Source organism: Taudactylus pleione, unplaced genomic scaffold (assembly GCF_031769625.1).
Source record: "Taudactylus pleione unplaced genomic scaffold, aTauple2 ptg000192l, whole genome shotgun sequence".
In the NCBI taxonomy this organism is placed as follows: domain Eukaryota; kingdom Metazoa; phylum Chordata; class Amphibia; order Anura; family Myobatrachidae; genus Taudactylus; species Taudactylus pleione.
Genome location: NW_028284594.1, coordinates 3381850 through 3399361, shown reverse-complemented (window position 1 = coordinate 3399361; position 17512 = coordinate 3381850). Strand labels below are relative to the sequence as shown.

The window sequence follows — 17512 nt, the reverse complement described above, 5'->3', positions numbered from 1 at the left end:
GTGGTATATCAGGAAAACTGCAGGTTCCCTTCTGTCTAGATAGCTTTGAATGTTTTAAAAGAATAGTCTCACTTTGAAACACAAAAAGTTCAAAAATGAAATTGCAAGGTATTCTTTTGCCTTTCTTCTGTGTCTGGAAGCATGATTTGTACAATGCATATGACTAGTCTTTAGCTTCGTCCATGAGAGAAGTCCAAACTCTGTAGGCACTCACAAATCTTGTCCCTGCACTTTTCCTATATGCATACCTTAGAAAACTATCTACTGGACCATAAGGAAATATTTTATTTATTCTACAAGTTAATTATTACATAAATGTATATGGTGTTTTAAAAACAAAAAGCTATTTTCTAAAAATCAATTGAAAAATCCAAAGAAAAATCTTCAGGTAGGTGGCTTGTTGGTCTAGGGGTATGATTCTCGCTTCGGGTGCGAGAGGTCACGGGTTCAAATCCCGGACGAGCCCAAATTTTCAGATTCTTTGAAATGGTTCTATTATCTTATTATAGTGAATTTCAAATGAATGTTGTTTTTTCAAAACTCTCAAAATAGATTGTATTTACTAATTTGCACAATTGAATTTTGTTTTTTGTCAAACTGCTAAAATTATTTGTAAGTACTTATCTGCACACAGCATGTGACATGTCTTGGGTTTTATCCATCAGAAAAACTCTGCTGGGCATCATAAAACTTTGTACAGCAATTTTCAAGCAAGTATACTTAGAAAATTATTGACTATTAGGAAATATTTTATTTATGCTAATATTTCCTCCTTGTACACATTAGTGACTGCTTTAAAATAATATAATTTTCACATAAAATTGGTTAAGATATCAAATAAAACATGCTTACTTGATGATTCTGTGATTTTCGTTTTGGGCGCGACAGGTCCCTGGTTCAATTCCCTGACGAGCCCTCTCTTTCTTTTTACGGTGCATCTCATGGTTTATATATATCTGATTTTCTCAATTGGCTAAGTCAATAGCATCAACTGAGTTTTGTTTTTGCCATACTCCCAATAGAATTTGTACATACTTATGAATCTTGCCTTCATCATTTTCCTATTGCCTTTCTTCTATTTATGCATGATTTACACATAGCTTTTTACAAGTCTTGGGTTTTATCGATCAGACAAGTCCAAACTCTGTAGCCATTTTTATATCTTGTCACTGCACTTTCCAAATAAGCACACATAGAAAACTATCAATAGAATCTTACGGAAACATTTTAGTTGTACTACAAATAAGAGCATACTTATTAAAATTTCAACCATATTGTGGTATATCAGGAAAACTGCAGGTTCCCTTCTGTCTAGATAGCTTTGAATGTTTTAAAAGAATAGTCTCACTTTGAAACACAAAAAGTTCAAAAATGAAATTGCAAGGTATTCTTTTGCCTTTCTTCTGTGTCTGGAAGCATGATTTATACAATGCATATGACTAGTCTTTAGCTTCGTCCATGAGAGAAGTCCAAACTCTGTAGGCACTCACAAATCTTGTCCCTGCACTTTTCCTATATGCATACCTTAGAAAACTATCTACTGGACCATAAGGAAATATTTTATTTATTCTACAAGTTAATTTTTACATAAATGTATATGGTGTTTTAAAAACAAAAAGCTATTTTCAAAAAATCAATTGAAAAATCCAAAGAAAAATGTTCAGGTAGGTGGCTCGTTGGTCTAGGGGTATGATTCTCGCTTCAGGTGCGAGATGTCCCGGGTTCAAATCCTGGATGAGCCCAAATTTTCAGATTCTTTGAAATGGTTCTATTATCTTATTGTAGTCAATTTCCTGAGTGAATTTCAAATGAATGTTGTTTTTTCAAAACTCTCAAAATAGATTGTATTTACTAATTTGCACAATTGAATTTTGTTTTTTGTCAAACTGCTAAAATTATTTGTAAGTACTTATCTGCACACAGCATGTGACATGTCTTGGGTTTTATCCATCAGAAAAACTCTGCTGGGCATCATAAAACTTTGTACAGCAATTTTCAAGCAAGTATACTTAGAAAATTATTGACTATTAGGAAATATTTTATTTATGCTAATATTTCCTCCTTGTACACATTAGTGACTGCTTTAAAATAATATAATTTTCACATAAAATTGGTTAAGATATCAAATAAAACATGCTTACTTGATGATTCTATGATTTTCGTTTTGGGCGCGACAGGTCCCTGGTTCAATTCCCTGACGAGCCCTCTCTTTCTTTTTACGGTGCATCTCATGGTTTATATATATCTGATTTTCTCAATTGGCTAAGTCAATAGCATCAACTGAGTTTTGTTTTTGCCATACTCCCAATAGAATTTGTACATACTTATGAATCTTGCCTTCATCATTTTCCTATTGCCTTTCTTCTATTTATGCATGATTTACACATAGCTTTTTACAAGTCTTGGGTTTTATCGATCAGACAAGTCCAAACTCTGTCGCCATTTTTATATCTTGTCACTGCACTTTCCAAATAAGCACACATAGAAAACTATCAATAGAATCTTACGGAAACATTTTAGTTGTACTACAAATAAGAGCATACTTATTAAAATTTCAACCGTATTGTGGTATATTAGGAAAACTGCAGGTTCCCTTCTGTCTAGATAGCTTTGAATGTTTTAAAAGAATAGTCTCACTTTGAAACACAAAAAGTTCAAAAATGAAATTGCAAGGTATTCTTTTCCTTTCTTCTGTGTCTGGAAGCAAGATTTGTACATTGCATATGACAAGTCTTTAGCTTCGTCCATGAGAGAAGTCCAAACTCTGTAGGCACTCACAAATCTTGTCCCTGCACTTTTCCTTTATGCATACCTTAGAAAACTATCTACTGGACCATAAGGAAATATTTTATTTATTCTACAAATTAATTTTTACATAAATGTATATGGTGTTTTAAAAACAAAAAGCTATTTTCTTAAAATCAATTGAAAAATCCAAAGAAAAATCTTCAGGTAGGAGGCTCGTTGGTCTAGGGGTATGATTCTCGCTTCGGGTGCGAGAGGTCCTGGGTTCAAATCCCGGACGAACCCAAATTTTCAGATTCTTTGAAATGGTTCTATTATCTTATTGTAGTCAATGTCCTGAGTGAATTTCAACTGAATGTTGTTTTTTCAAAACTCTCAAAATAGATTGTATTTACTAATTTGCACAATTGAATTTTGTTTTTTGTCAAACTGCTAAAATTATTTGTAAGTACTTATCTGCACACAGCATGTGACATGTCTTGGGTTTTATCCATCAGAAAAACTCTGCTGGGCATCATAAAACTTTGTACAGCAATTTTCAAGCAAGTATACTTAGAAAATTATTGACTATTAGGAAATATTTTATTTATGCTAATATTTCCTCCTTGTACACATTAGTGACTGCTTTAGTATAATATAATTTTCACATAAAAACAGTTAAGATATCAAATAAAACATGCTTACTTGATGATTCTATGATTTTCGCTTTGGGCACGACAGGTCCCTGGTTCAATTCCCTGACTAGCCCTCTCTTTCTTTTTACGGTGCATCTCATGGTTTATATATATCTGATTTTCTCAATTGGCTAAGTCAATAGCATCAACTGAGTTTTGTTTTTGCCATACTCCCAATAGAATTTGTACATACTTATGAATCTTGCCTTCATCATTTTCCTATTGCCTTTCTTCTATTTATGCATGATTTACACATAGCTTTTACAAGTCTTGGGTTTTATCGATCAGACAAGTCCAAACTCTGTAGCCATTTTTATATCTTGTCACTGCACTTTCCAAATAAGCACACATAGAAAACTATCAATAGAATCTTACGGAAACATTTTAGTTGTACTACAAATAAGAGCATACTTATTAAAATTTCAACCGTATTGTGGTATATCAGGAAAACTGCAGGTTCCCTTCTGTCTAGATAGCTTTGAATGTTTTAAAAGAATAGTCTCACTTTGAAACACAAAAAGTTCAAAAATGAAATTGCAAGGTATTCTTTTGCCTTTCTTCTGTGTCTGGAAGCATGATTTGTACAATGCATATGACTAGTCTTTAGCTTCGTCCATGAGAGAAGTCCAAACTCTGTAGGCACTCACAAATCTTGTCCCTGCACTTTTCCTATATGCATACCTTAGAAAACTATCTACTGGACCATAAGGAAATATTTTATTTATTCTACAAGTTAATTATTACATAAATGTATATGGTGTTTTAAAAACAAAAAGCTATTTTCTAAAAATCAATTGAAAAATCCAAAGAAAAATCTTCAGGTAGGTGGCTCGTTGGTCTAGGGGTATGATTGTCGCTTCGGGTGTGAGAGGTCGCGGTTCAAATGCCGGACGAGCCCAAATTTTCAGATTCTTTGAAATGGTTCTATTATCTTATTGTAGTGAATTTCAAATGAATGTTGTTTTTTCAAAACTCTCAAAATAGATTGTATTTACTAATTTGCACAATTGAATTTTGTTTTTTGTCAAACTGCTAAAATTATTTGTAAGTACTTATCTGCACACAGCATGTGACATGTCTTGGGTTTTATCCATCAGAAAAACTCTGCTGGGCATCATAAAACTTTGTACAGCAATTTTCAAGCAAGTATACTTAGAAAATTATTGACTATTAGGAAATATTTTATTTATGCTAATATTTCCTCCTTGTACACATTTGTGACTGCTTTAATATAATATAATTTTCACATAAAAACAGTTAAGATATCAAATAAAACATGCTTACTTGATGATTCTATGATTTTCGCTTTGGGCGCGACAGGTCCCTGGTTCAATTCCCTGACTAGCCCTCTCTTTCTTTTTACGGTGCATCTCATGGTTTATATATATCTGATTTTCTCAATTGGCTAAGTCAATAGCATCAACTGAGTTTTGTTTTTGCCATACTCCCAATAGAATTTGTACATACTTATGAATCTTGCCTTCATCATTTTCCTATTGCCTTTCTTCTATTTATGCATGATTTACACATAGCTTTTTACAAGTATTGGGTTTTATCGATCAGACAAGTCCAAACTCTGTAGCCATTTTTATATCTTCTCACTGCACTTTCCAAATAAGCACACATAGAAAACTATCAATAGAATCTTACGGAAACATTTTAGTTGTACTACAAATAAGAGCATACTTATTAAAATTTCAACCGTATTGTGGTATATCAGGAAAACTGCAGGTTCCCTTCTGTCTAGATAGCTTTGAATGTTTTAAAAGAATAGTCTCACTTTGAAACACAAGAAGTTCAAAAATGAAATTGCAAGGTTTTCTTTTGCCTTTCTTCTGTGTCTGGAAGCATGATTTGTACAATGCATATGACTAGTCTTTAGCTTCGTCCATGAGAGAAGTCCAAACTCTGTAGGCACTCAAAAATCTTGTCCCTGCACTTTTCCTATATGCATACCTTAGAAAACTATCTACTGGACCATAAGGAAATATTTTATTTATTCTACAAGTTAATTATTACATAAATGTATATGGTGTTTTAAAAACAAAAAGCTATTTTCTAAAAATCAATTGAAAAATCCAAAGAAAAATCTTCAGGTAGGTGGCTCGTTGGTCTAGGGGTATGATTCTCGCTTCGGGTGCGAGAGGTCCCGGGTTCAAATCCCGGACGAGCCCAAATTTTCAGATTCTTTGAAATGGTTCTATTATCTTATTGTAGTGAATTTCAAATGAATGTTGTTTTTTCAAAACTCTCAAAATAGATTGTATTTACTAATTTGCACAATTGAATTTTGTTTTTTGTCAAACTGCTAAAATTATTTGTAAGTACTTATCTGCACACAGCATGTGACATGTCTTGGGTTTTATCCATCAGAAAAACTCTGCTGGGCATCATAAAACTTTGTACAGCAATTTTCACGCAAGTATACTTAGAAAATTATTGACTATTAGGAAATATTTTATTTATGCTAATATTTCCTCCTTGTACACATTAGTGACTGCTTTAAAATAATATAATTTTCATATAAAATTGGTTAAGATATCAAATAAAACATGCTTACTTGATGATTCTATGATTTTTGTTTTGGGCGCGACAGGTCCCTGGTTCAATTCCCTGACGAGCCCTCTCTTTCTTTTTACGGTGCATCTCATGGTTTATATATATCTGATTTTCTCAATTGGCTAAGTCAATAGCATCAACTGAGTTTTGTTTTTGCCATACTCCCAATAGAATTTGTACATACTTATGAATCTTGCCTTCATCATTTTCCTATTGCCTTTCTTCTATTTATGCATGATTTACACATAGCTTTTTACAAGTCTTGGGTTTTATCGATCAGACAAGTCCAAACTCTGTAGCCATTTTTATATCTTGTCACTGCACTTTCCAAATAAGCACACATAGAAAACTATCAATAGAATTTTACGGAAACATTTTAGTTGTACTACAAATAAGAGCATACTTATTAAAATTTCAACCGTATTGTGGTATATCAGGAAAACTGCAGGTTCCCTTCTGTCTAGATAGCTTTGAATGTTTTAAAAGAATAGTCTCACTTTGAAACACAAAAGTTCAAAAATGAAATTGCAAGGTATTCTTTTGCCTTTCTTCTGTGTCTGGAAGCATGATTTGTACAATGCATATGACTAGTCTTTAGCTTCGTCCATGAGAGAAGTCCAAACTCTGTAGGCACTCACAAATCTTGTCCCTGCACTTTTCCTATATGCATACCTTAGAAAACTATCTACTGGACCATAAGGAAATATTTAATTTATTCTACAAGTTAATTATTACATAAATGTATATGGTGTTTTAAAAACAAAAAGCTATTTTCTAAAAATCAATTGAAAAATCCAAAGAAAAATCTTCAGGTAGGTGGCTCGTTGGTCTAGGGGTATGATTCTCGCTTCGGGTGCGAGAGGTCACGGGTTCAAATCCCGGACGAGCCCAAATTTTCAGATTCTTTGAAATGGTTCTATTATCTTATTGTAGTGAATTTCAAATGAATGTTGTTTTTTCAAAACTCTCAAAATAGATTGTATTTACTAATTTGCACAATTGAATTTTGTTTTTTGTCAAACTGCTAAAATTATTTGTAAGTACTTATCTGCACACAGCATGTGACATGTCTTGGGTTTTATCCATCAGAAAAACTCTGCTGGGCATCATAAAACTTTGTACAGCAATTTTCAAGCAAGTATACTTAGAAAATTATTGACTATTAGGAAATATTTTATTTATGCTAATATTTCCTCCTTGTACACATTAGTGACTGCTTTAAAATAATATAATTTTCACATAAAATTGGTTAAGATATCAAATAAAACATGCTTACTTGATGATTCTATGATTTTCGTTTTGGGCGCGACAGGTCCCTGGTTCAATTCCCTGACGAGCCCTCTCTTTCTTTTTACGGTGCATCTCATGGTTTATATATATCTGATTTTCTCAATTGGCTAAGTCAATAGCATCAACTGAGTTTTGTTTTTGCCATACTCCCAATAGAATTTGTACATACTTATGAATCTTGCCTTCATCATTTTCCTATTGCCTTTCTTCTATTTATGCATGATTTAAACATAGCTTTTTACAAGTCTTGGGTTTTATCGATCAGACAAGTCCAAACTCTGTCGCCATTTTTATATCTTGTCACTGCACTTTCCAAATAAGCACACATAGAAAACTATCAATAGAATCTTACGGAAACATTTTAGTTGTACTACAAATAAGAGCATACTTATTAAAATTTCAACCGTATTGTGGTATATCAGGAAAACTGCAGGTTCCCTTCTGTCTAGATAGCTTTGAATGTTTTAAAAGAATAGTCTCACTTTGAAACACAAAAAGTTCAAAAATGAAATTGCAAGGTATTCTTTTGCCTTTCTTCTGTGTCTGGAAGCATGATTTGTACAATGCATATGACAAGTCTTTAGCTTCGTCCATGAGAGAAGTCCAAACTCTGTAGGCACTCACAAATCTTGTCCCTGCACTTTTCCTATATGCATACCTTAGAAAACTATCTACTGGACCATAAGGAAATATTTTATTTATTCTACAAGTTAATTATTACATAAATGTATATGGTGTTTTAAAAACAAAAAGCTATTTTCTAAAAATCAATTGAAAAATCCAAAGAAAAATCTTCAGTTAGGTGGCTAGTTGGTCTAGGGGTATGATTCTCGCTTCGGGTGCGAGAGGTCCCGGGTTCAAATCCCGGACGAGCCCAAATTTTCAGATTCTTTGAAATGGTTCTATTATCTTATTGTAGTCAATGTCCTGAGTGAATTTCAACTGAATGTTGTTTTTTCAAAACTCTCAAAATAGATTGTATTTACTAATTTGCACAATTGAATTTTGTTTTTTGTCAAACTGCTAAAATTATTTGTAAGTACTTATCTGCACACAGCATGTGACATGTCTTGGGTTTTATCCATCAGAAAAACTCTGCTGGGCATCATAAAACTTTGTACAGCAATTTTCAAGCAAGTATACTTAGAAAATTATTGACTATTAGGAAATATTTTATTTATGCTAATATTTCCTCCTTGTACACATTAGTGACTGCTTTAAAATAATATAATTTTCATATAAAATTGGTTAAGATATCAAATAAAACATGCTTACTTGATGATTCTATGATTTTCGTTTTGGGCGCGACAGGTCCCTGGTTCAATTCCCTGACGAGCCCTCTCTTTCTTTTTACGGTGCATCTCATGGTTTATATATATCTGATTTTCTCAATTGGCTAAGTCAATAGCATCAACTGAGTTTTGTTTTTGCCATACTCCCAATAGAATTTGTACATACTTATGAATCTTGCCTTCATCATTTTCCTATTGCCTTTCTTCTATTTATGCATGATTTACACATAGCTTTTTACAAGTCTTGGGTTTTATCGATCAGACAAGTCCAAACTCTGTAGCCATTTTTATATCTTGTCACTGCACTTTCCAAATAAGCACACATAGAAAACTATCAATAGAATCTTACGGAAACATTTTAGTTGTACTACAAATAAGAGCATACTTATTAAAATTTCAACCGTATTGTGGTATATCAGGAAAACTGCAGGTTCCCTTCTGTCTAGATAGCTTTGAATGTTTTAAAAGAATAGTCTCACTTTGAAACACAAAAAGTTCAAAAATGAAATTGCAAGGTATTCTTTTGCCTTTCTTCTGTGTCTGGAAGCATGATTTGTACAATGCATATGACAAGTCTTTAGCTTCGTCCATGAGAGAAGTCCAAACTCTGTAGGCACTCACAAATCTTGTCCCTGCACTTTTCCTATATGCATACCTTAGAAAACTATCTACTGGACCATAAGGAAATATTTTATTTATTCTACAAGTTAATTATTACATAAATGTATATGGTGTTTTAAAAACAAAAAGCTATTTTCTAAAAATCAATTGAAAAATCCAAAGAAAAATCTTCAGGTAGGTGGCTAGTTGGTCTAGGGGTATGATTCTCGCTTCGGGTGCGAGAGGTCCCGGGTTCAAATCCCGGACGAGCCCAAATTTTCAGATTCTTTGAAATGGTTCTATTATCTTATTGTAGTGAATTTCAAATGAATGTTGTTTTTTCAAAACTCTCAAAATAGATTGTATTTACTAATTTGCACAATTGAATTTTGTTTTTTGTCAAACTGCTAAAATTATTTGTAAGTACTTATCTGCACACAGCATGTGACATGTCTTGGGTTTTATCCATCAGAAAAACTCTGCTGGGCATCATAAAACTTTGTACAGCAATTTTCAAGCAAGTATACTTAGAAAATTATTGACTATTAGGAAATATTTTATTTATGCTAATATTTCCTCCTTGTACACATTAGTGACTGCTTTAAAATAATATAATTTTCATATAAAATTGGTTAAGATATCAAATAAAACATGCTTACTTGATGATTCCATGATTTTTGTTTTGGGCGCGACAGGTCCCTGGTTCAATTCCCTGACGAGCCCTCTCTTTCTTTTTACGGTGCATCTCATGGTTTATATATATCTGATTTTCTCAATTGGCTAAGTCAATAGCATCAACTGAGTTTTGTTTTTGCCATACTCCCAATAGAATTTGTACATACTTATGAATCTTGCCTTCATCATTTTCCTATTGCCTTTCTTCTATTTATGCATGATTTACACATAGCTTTTTACAAGTCTTGGGTTTTATCGATCAGACAAGTCCAAACTCTGTAGCCATTTTTATATCTTGTCACTGCACTTTCCAAATAAGCACACATAGAAATCTATCAATAGAATTTTACGGAAACATTTTAGTTGTACTACAAATAAGAGCATACTTATTAAAATTTCAACCGTATTGTGGTATATCAGGAAAACTGCAGGTTCCCTTCTGTCTAGATAGCTTTGAATGTTTTAAAAGAATAGTCTCACTTTGAAACACAAAAGTTCAAAAATGAAATTGCAAGGTATTCTTTTGCCTTTCTTCTGTGTCTGGAAGCATGATTTGTACAATGCATATGACTAGTCTTTAGCTTCGTCCATGAGAGAAGTCCAAACTCTGTAGGCACTCACAAATCTTGTCCCTGCACTTTTCCTATATGCATACCTTAGAAAACTATCTACTGGACCATAAGGAAATATTTTTTTTATTCTACAAGTTAATTATTACATAAATGTATATGGTGTTTTAAAAACAAAAAGCTATTTTCTAAAAATCAATTGAAAAATCCAAAGAAAAATCTTCAGGTAGGTGGCTCGTTGGTCTAGGGGTATGATTCTCGCTTCGGGTGCGAGAGGTCACGGGTTCAAATCCCGGACGAGCCCAAATTTTCAGATTCTTTGAAATGGTTCTATTATCTTATTGTAGTGAATTTCAAATGAATGTTGTTTTTTCAAAACTCTCAAAATAGATTGTATTTACTAATTTGCACAATTGAATTTTGTTTTTTGTCAAACTGCTAAAATTATTTGTAAGTACTTATCTGCACACAGCATGTGACATGTCTTGGGTTTTATCCATCAGAAAAACTCTGCTGGGCATCATAAAACTTTGTACAGCAATTTTCAAGCAAGTATACTAAGAAAATTATTGACTATTAGGAAATATTTTATTTATGCTAATATTTCCTCCTTGTACACATTAGTGACTGCTTTAAAATAATATAATTTTCATATAAAATTGGTTAAGATATCAAATAGAACATGCTTACTTGATGATTCTATGATTTTCGCTTTGGGCGCGACTGGTCCCTGGTTCAATTCCCTGACGAGCCCTCTCTTTCTTTTTACAATGCATCTCATGGTTTATATATATCTGATTTTCTCAATTGGCTAAGTCAATAGCATCAACTGAGTTTTGTTTTTGCCATACTCCCAATAGAATTTGTACATACTTATGAATCTTGCCTTCATCATTTTCCTATTGCCTTTCTTCTATTTATGCATGATTTACACATAGCTTTTTACAAGTCTTGGGTTTTATCGATCAGACAAGTCCAAACTCTGTAGCCATTTTTATATCTTGTCACTGCACTTTCCAAATAAGCACACATAGAAAACTATCAATAGAATCTTACGGAAACATTTTAGTTGTACTACAAATAAGAGCATACTTATTAAAATTTCAACCGTATTGTGGTATATCAGGAAAACTGCAGGTTCCCTTCTGTCTAGATAGCTTTGAATGTTTTAAAAGAATAGTCTCACTTTGAAACACAAAAAGTTCAAAAATGAAATTGCAAGGTATTCTTTTGCCTTTCTTCTGTGTCTGGAAGCATGATTTATACAATGCATATGACTAGTCTTTAGCTTCGTCCATGAGAGAAGTCCAAACTCTGTAGGCACTCACAAATCTTGTCCCTGCACTTTTCCTATATGCATACCTTAGAAAACTATCTACTGGACCATAAGGAAATATTTTATTTATTCTACAAGTTAATTTTTACATAAATGTATATGGTGTTTTAAAAACAAAAAGCTATTTTCTAAAAATCAATTGAAAAATCCAAAGAAAAATCTTCAGGTAGGTGGCTCGTTGGTCTAGGGGTATGATTCTCGCTTCATGTGCGAGAGATCCCGGGTTCAAATCCTGGATGAGCCCAAATTTTCAGATTCTTTGAAATGGTTCTATTATCTTATTGTAGTCAATTTCCTGAGTGAATTTCAAATGAATGTTGTTTTTTCAAAACTCTCAAAATAGATTGTATTTACTAATTTGCACAATTGAATTTTGTTTTTTGTCAAACTGCTAAAATTATTTGTAAGTACTTATCTGCACACAGCATGTGACATGTCTTGGGTTTTATCCATCAGAAAAACTCTGCTGGGCATCATAAAACTTTGTACAGCAATTTTCAAGCAAGTATACTTAGAAAATTATTGACTATTAGGAAATATTTTATTTATGCTAATATTTCCTCCTTGTACACATTAGTGACTGCTTTAAAATAATATAATTTTCACATAAAATTGGTTAAGATATCAAATAAAACATGCTTACTTGATGATTCTATGATTTTCGTTTTGGGCGCGACAGGTCCCTGGTTCAATTCCCTGACGAGCCCTCTCTTTCTTTTTACGGTGCATCTCATGGTTTATATATATCTGATTTTCTCAATTGGCTAAGTCAATAGCATCAACTGAGTTTTGTTTTTGCCATACTCCCAATAGAATTTGTACATACTTATGAATCTTGCCTTCATCATTTTCCTATTGCCTTTCTTCTATTTATGCATGATTTACACATAGCTTTTTACAAGTCTTGGGTTTTATCGATCAGACAAGTCCAAACTCTGTAGCCATTTTTATATCTTGTCACTGCACTTTCCAAATAAGCACACATAGAAAACTATCAATAGAATCTTACGGAAACATTTTAGTTGTACTACAAATAAGAGCATACTTATTAAAATTTCAACCGTATTGTGGTATATCAGGAAAACTGCAGGTTCCCTTCTGTCTAGATAGCTTTGAATGTTTTAAAAGAATAGTCTCACTTTGAAACACAAAAAGTTCAAAAATGAAATTGCAAGGTATTCTTTTGCCTTTCTTCTGTGTCTGGAAGCATGATTTGTACAATGCATATGACAAGTCTTTAGCTTCGTCCATGAGAGAAGTCCAAACTCTGTAGGCACTCACAAATCTTGTCCCTGCACTTTTCCTATATGCATACCTTAGAAAACTATCTACTGGACCATAAGGAAATATTTTATTTATTCTACAAGTTAATTATTACATAAATGTATATGGTGTTTTAAAAACAAAAAGCTATTTTCTAAAAATCAATTGAAAAATCCAAAGAAAAATCTTCAGGTAGGTGGCTAGTTGGTCTAGGGGTATGATTCTCGCTTCGGGTGCGAGAGGTCCCGGGTTCAAATCCCGGATGAGCCCAAATTTTCAGATTCTTTGAAATGGTTCTATTATCTTATTGTAGTGAATTTCAAATGAATGTTGTTTTTTCAAAACTCTCAAAATAGATTGTATTTACTAATTTGCACAATTGAATTTTGTTTTTTGTCAAACTGCTAAAATTATTTGTAAGTACTTATCTGCACACAGCATGTGACATGTCTTGGGTTTTATCCATCAGAAAAACTCTGCTGGGCATCATAAAACTTTGTACAGCAATTTTCAAGCAAGTATACTTAGAAAATTATTGACTATTAGGAAATATTTTATTTATGCTAATATTTCCTCCTTGTACACATTAGTGACTGCTTTAAAATAATATAATTTTCATATAAAATTGGTTAAGATATCAAATAAAACATGCTTACTTGATGATTCTATGATTTTTGTTTTGGGCGCGACAGGTCCCTGGTTCAATTCCCTGACGAGCCCTCTCTTTCTTTTTACGGTGCATCTCATGGTTTATATATATCTGATTTTCTCAATTGGCTAAGTCAATAGCATCAACTGAGTTTTGTTTTTGCCATACTCCCAATAGAATTTGTACATACTTATGAATCTTGCCTTCATCATTTTCCTATTGCCTTTCTTCTATTTATGCATGATTTACACATAGCTTTTTACAAGTCTTGGGTTTTATCGATCAGACAAGTCCAAACTCTGTAGCCATTTTTATATCTTGTCACTGCACTTTCCAAATAAGCACACATAGAAAACTATCAATAGAATTTTACGGAAACATTTTAGTTGTACTACAAATAAGAGCATACTTATTAAAATTTCAACCGTATTGTGGTATATCAGGAAAACTGCAGGTTCCCTTCTGTCTAGATAGCTTTGAATGTTTTAAAAGAATAGTCTCACTTTGAAACACAAAAGTTCAAAAATGAAATTGCAAGGTATTCTTTTGCCTTTCTTCTGTGTCTGGAAGCATGATTTGTACAATGCATATGACTAGTCTTTAGCTTCGTCCATGAGAGAAGTCCAAACTCTGTAGGCACTCACAAATCTTGTCCCTGCACTTTTCCTATATGCATACCTTAGAAAACTATCTACTGGACCATAAGGAAATATTTTTTTTATTCTACAAGTTAATTATTACATAAATGTATATGGTGTTTTAAAAACAAAAAGCTATTTTCTAAAAATCAATTGAAAATCCAAAGAAAAATCTTCAGGTAGGTGGCTCGTTGGTCTAGGGGTATGATTCTCGCTTCGGGTGCGAGAGGTCACGGGTTCAAATCCCGGACGAGCCCAAATTTTCAGATTCTTTGAAATGGTTCTATTATCTTATTGTAGTGAATTTCAAATGAATGTTGTTTTTTCAAAACTCTCAAAATAGATTGTATTTACTAATTTGCACAATTGAATTTTGTTTTTTGTCAAACTGCTAAAATTATTTGTAAGTACTTATCTGCACACAGCATGTGACATGTCTTGGGTTTTATCCATCAGAAAAACTCTGCTGGGCATCATAAAACTTTGTACAGCAATTTTCAAGCAAGTATACTTAGAAGATTATTGACTATTAGGAAATATTTTATTTATGCTAATATTTCCTCCTTGTACACATTAGTGACTGCTTTAAAATAATATAATTTTCACATAAAATTGGTTAAGATATCAAATAAAACATGCTTACTTGATGATTCTATGATTTTCGTTTTGGGCGCGACAGGTCCCTGGTTCAATTCCCTGACGAGCCCTCTCTTTCTTTTTACGGTGCATCTCATGGTTTATATATATCTGATTTTCTCAATTGGCTAAGTCAATAGCATCAACTGAGTTTTGTTTTTGCCATACTCCCAATAGAATTTGTACATACTTATGAATCTTGCCTTCATCATTTTCCTATTGCCTTTCTTCTATTTATGCATGATTTAAACATAGCTTTTTACAAGTCTTGGGTTTTATCGATCAGACAAGTCCAAACTCTGTCGCCATTTTTATATCTTGTCACTGCACTTTCCAAATAAGCACACATAGAAAACTATCAATAGAATCTTACGGAAACATTTTAGTTGTACTACAAATAAGAGCATACTTATTAAAATTTCAACCGTATTGTGGTATATCAGGAAAACTGCAGGTTCCCTTCTGTCTAGATAGCTTTGAATGTTTTAAAAGAATAGTCTCACTTTGAAACACAAAAAGTTCAAAAATGAAATTGCAAGGTATTCTTTTGCCTTTCTTCTGTGTCTGGAAGCATGATTTGTACAATGCATATGACAAGTCTTTAGCTTCGTCCATGAGAGAAGTCCAAACTCTGTAGGCACTCACAAATCTTGTCCCTGCACTTTTCCTATATGCATACCTTAGAAAACTATCTACTGGACCATAAGGAAATATTTTATTTATTCTACAAGTTAATTATTACATAAATGTATATGGTGTTTTAAAAACAAAAAGCTATTTTCTAAAAATCAATTGAAAAATCCAAAGAAAAATCTTCAGTTAGGTGGCTAGTTGGTCTAGGGGTATGATTCTCGCTTCGGGTGCGAGAGGTCCCGGGTTCAAATCCCGGACAAGCCCAAATTTTCAGATTCTTTGAAATGGTTCTATTATCTTATTGTAGTCAATGTCCTGAGTGAATTTCAACTGAATGTTGTTTTTTCAAAACTCTCAAAATAGATTGTATTTACTAATTTGCACAATTGAATTTTGTTTTTTGTCAAACTGCTAAAATTATTTGTAAGTACTTATCTGCACACAGCATGTGAGATGTCTTGGGTTTTATCCATCAGAAAAACTCTGCTGGGCATCATAAAACTTTGTACAGCAATTTTCAAGCAAGTATACTTAGAAAATTATTGACTATTAGGAAATATTTTATTTATGCTAATATTTCCTCCTTGTACACATTAGTGACTGCTTTAAAATAATATAATTTTCATATAAAATTGGTTAAGATATCAAATAAAACATGCTTACTTGATGATTCTATGATTTTCGTTTTGGGCGCGACAGGTCCCTGGTTCAATTCCCTGACGAGCCCTCTCTTTCTTTTTACGGTGCATCTCATGGTTTATATATATATGATTTTCTCAATTGGCTAAGTCAATAGCATCAACTGAGTTTTGTTTTTGCCATACTCCCAATAGAATTTGTACATACTTATGAATCTTGCCTTCATCATTTTCCTATTGCCTTTCTTCTATTTATGCATGATTTACACATAGCTTTTTACAAGTCTTGGGTTTTATCGATCAGACAAGTCCAAACTCTGTAGCCATTTTTATATCTTGTCACTGCACTTTCCAAATAAGCACACATAGAAAACTATCAATAGAATCTTACGGAAACATTTTAGTTGTACTACAAATAAGAGCATACTTATTAAAATTTCAACCGTATTGTGGTATATCAGGAAAACTGCAGGTTCCCTTCTGTCTAGATAGCTTTGAATGTTTTAAAAGAATAGTCTCACTTTGAAACACAAAAAGTTCAAAAATGAAATTGCAAGGTATTCTTTTGCCTTTCTTCTGTGTCTGGAAGCATGATTTGTACAATGCATATGACAAGTCTTTAGCTTCGTCCATGAGAGAAGTCCAAACTCTGTAGGCACTCACAAATCTTGTCCCTGCACTTTTCCTATATGCATACCTTAGAAAACTATCTACTGGACCATAAGGAAATATTTTATTTATTCTACAAGTTAATTATTACATAAATGTATATGGTGTTTTAAAAACAAAAAGCTATTTTCTAAAAATCAATTGAAAAATCCAAAGAAAAATCTTCAGGTAGGTGGCTAGTTGGTCTAGGGGTATGATTCTCGCTTCGGGTGCGAGAGGTCCCGGGTTCAAATCCCGGACGAGCCCAAATTTTCAGATTCTTTGAAATGGTTCTATTATCTTATTGTAGTGAATTTCAAATGAATGTTGTTTTTTCAAAACTCTCAAAATAGATTGTATTTACTAATTTGCACAATTGAATTTTGTTTTTTGTCAAACTGCTAAAATTATTTGTAAGTACTTATCTGCACACAGCATGTGACATGTCTTGGGTTTTATCCATCAGAAAAACTCTGCTGGGCATCATAAAACTTTGTACAGCAATTTTCAAGCAAGTATACTTAGAAAATTATTGACTATTAGGAAATATTTTATTTATGCTAATATTTCCTCCTTGTACACATTAGTGACTGCTTTAAAATAATATAATTTTCATATAAAATTGGTTAAGATATCAAATAAAACATGCTTACTTGATGATTCTATG

General features: G+C 32.7%; 11 non-coding genes across 11 annotated transcripts; all 11 read left to right on the top strand.

The window, feature by feature from the left end:
• Positions 1-394: 394 nt before the first annotated feature.
• Positions 395-466, top strand: TRNAP-CGG (transfer RNA proline (anticodon CGG)). The gene has a single exon. It is a non-coding gene; the product is annotated as a tRNA-Pro (tRNA).
• Positions 467-2958: 2492 nt separating this feature from the next.
• Positions 2959-3030, top strand: TRNAP-CGG (transfer RNA proline (anticodon CGG)). The gene has a single exon. It is a non-coding gene; the product is annotated as a tRNA-Pro (tRNA).
• A 2491-nt stretch (positions 3031-5521) lies between these two features.
• Positions 5522-5593, top strand: TRNAP-CGG (transfer RNA proline (anticodon CGG)). Its single transcript has one exon. It is a non-coding gene; the product is annotated as a tRNA-Pro (tRNA).
• A 1203-nt stretch (positions 5594-6796) lies between these two features.
• Positions 6797-6868, top strand: TRNAP-CGG (transfer RNA proline (anticodon CGG)). The gene has a single exon. It is a non-coding gene; the product is annotated as a tRNA-Pro (tRNA).
• A 1204-nt stretch (positions 6869-8072) lies between these two features.
• TRNAP-CGG (transfer RNA proline (anticodon CGG)) lies at positions 8073-8144 on the top strand. Its single transcript has one exon. It is a non-coding gene; the product is annotated as a tRNA-Pro (tRNA).
• A 1217-nt stretch (positions 8145-9361) lies between these two features.
• TRNAP-CGG (transfer RNA proline (anticodon CGG)) lies at positions 9362-9433 on the top strand. The gene has a single exon. It is a non-coding gene; the product is annotated as a tRNA-Pro (tRNA).
• A 1203-nt stretch (positions 9434-10636) lies between these two features.
• Positions 10637-10708, top strand: TRNAP-CGG (transfer RNA proline (anticodon CGG)). Its single transcript has one exon. It is a non-coding gene; the product is annotated as a tRNA-Pro (tRNA).
• Positions 10709-13201: 2493 nt separating this feature from the next.
• TRNAP-CGG (transfer RNA proline (anticodon CGG)) lies at positions 13202-13273 on the top strand. Its single transcript has one exon. It is a non-coding gene; the product is annotated as a tRNA-Pro (tRNA).
• Positions 13274-14475: 1202 nt separating this feature from the next.
• Positions 14476-14547, top strand: TRNAP-CGG (transfer RNA proline (anticodon CGG)). Its single transcript has one exon. It is a non-coding gene; the product is annotated as a tRNA-Pro (tRNA).
• Positions 14548-15751: 1204 nt separating this feature from the next.
• TRNAP-CGG (transfer RNA proline (anticodon CGG)) lies at positions 15752-15823 on the top strand. Its single transcript has one exon. It is a non-coding gene; the product is annotated as a tRNA-Pro (tRNA).
• Positions 15824-17040: 1217 nt separating this feature from the next.
• Positions 17041-17112, top strand: TRNAP-CGG (transfer RNA proline (anticodon CGG)). The gene has a single exon. It is a non-coding gene; the product is annotated as a tRNA-Pro (tRNA).
• Positions 17113-17512: the final 400 nt, after the last annotated feature.